Below are 1,674 nucleotides of genomic sequence, written 5' to 3' on the forward strand. Positions count from 1 at the left end.
CCATTGCATCACTGTTTTGTAAATGAGCTTTAACACACATCACCTACAGAATCCAAACCCCAGGCATTTGTTTTGATGAATGGTTACTGGTCAGTAAATCATTGTATTATTTGGGAATGCCGTGCTGGTACAAAGAAATTAGGTTTACTTCTATACTGAGAGAGATGTAGTTGAAGAGGATATTCTTTCATGCAGAATAGCAAAAGGGGCCTGAGTTTTGAAACATTCATATTGCATTAATACTCATTACACAACATCTTTGGCTGGGTGGGATGTGAGGCAAGTGGACCATGGTAGGCTTATTCAAACTAGTCTATGGTGAGCTGAAACAGGATAATCAAAAAGTTGGTAGGAGAACACTTTAGAGACATAATGGAAGAAAATCTCAGGCAACGTGATACAACAATCAGAGGGTAGTTGGGCAACAGCAGCAGCAGAAGACAGATCAGGTCAGTCCAGCAAACAGAAATGGAGTAACTTACTTGTAGCAGAGTTAGGCAAGAACATGACATCAAAAAGGTGAAATGAAAACTACGTCTTTGTCTCACCACCTCCCCAGATGGGACATGTGAGGAGAATGATTTGCAACAGGCTTCTCACACAACTGCTGTATCATGAGCCAAAGTGGAGGAACTCCAGAGAGGATGAGATGAAAAGCACCAAGTGACGCCAACCAGCAAGGGGCAATATATGTATTTTCAATCATGCATGGGTCTTTCAGCCACATCTCACTCACACCAATAAAAGCAGTAACAAAAGGTAGGAGGAAAGGGAAGCGGACAGACACACACACACTACTCAACCAAACGCACATCCCACTCACTCAACTAAGCACATATACCACACACATATATACACTCCCACACTCCTATCACACCCACATCAAACAAACCTAAAGCGGCAGGAGTCTGCTCCAGTTTTTCCACACATATCATCTAGCCCCAAAAGACATGCTTCATGCAGATGTGACAGGTACAGTCAGACAGTGACAGACACATTCAGGCGGATAGATATTCAGGTTAGTTGGCCTTCAATTTGAAAATGGTAATGGTATCAGTGAGATTGTTTCCATGGGCAGGGGTGTCACACTAAGAATCTCTTGTATGCTCTGACCATGACAGCACAGTGGGCCACCTTCTCTGGTCCCTTGCCATTCAGGGTAAACTTTACTGAGAAGCCAATTATTAAAATGGGAAGGACATGTCCAACTGCCAGGACATGTGTTTGAATTGTTTTTTGCAGTAGTGGTGATGGTCTTACCTTCTCAGGGTCGCACCTGGAGAGTTTCCAGTAGTCTACCAGCCTTGATTATGGGAGGGAGAGTCAAGCAGAGGCATATCCATTCCATTCCTAGCTTGGCCAATGGTTAGCGAGTGGAAGGCAATCTGCTACAAGTTATGACTTGAGCTGGGCATCCGTGGCATGGGAGAAAGTCAAGGGTGGAGATTCAAGCTTACTGTGCAGAAGGAGACAATGGTAAACCACTTCTGTATTTGTACCAGAAAAACTTTTTGGAAACATTACCAAAACAATTTCAGATGGAGGTGGGACTTTCTAGAAGAGATGTGTCCATGGTGTCGCTATGGGTAGGAGATGACAGTATACTACCAGATAAGGTAATATTTTGCTAGGAATTATCTACCCTCTCTCACCTAGGTCCCTTGTGTTCAGGGG

The 1,674-nt window shown here is 43.7% G+C and overlaps 1 non-coding gene across 1 annotated transcript; it reads left to right on the forward strand.

Moving 5' to 3' along the window:
* The first annotated feature begins 1,258 nt into the window (after positions 1-1,258).
* On the forward strand, positions 1,259-1,396 carry LOC114806939. Its single transcript, XR_003754992.1, has one exon. It is a non-coding gene; the product is annotated as a small nucleolar RNA SNORA7 (small nucleolar RNA).
* Positions 1,397-1,674: the final 278 nt, after the last annotated feature.

The sequence above is a fragment of the Ornithorhynchus anatinus genome, chromosome X1 (genome assembly GCF_004115215.2).
Source record: "Ornithorhynchus anatinus isolate Pmale09 chromosome X1, mOrnAna1.pri.v4, whole genome shotgun sequence".
Taxonomy (NCBI): Eukaryota; Metazoa; Chordata; class Mammalia; order Monotremata; family Ornithorhynchidae; genus Ornithorhynchus; species Ornithorhynchus anatinus.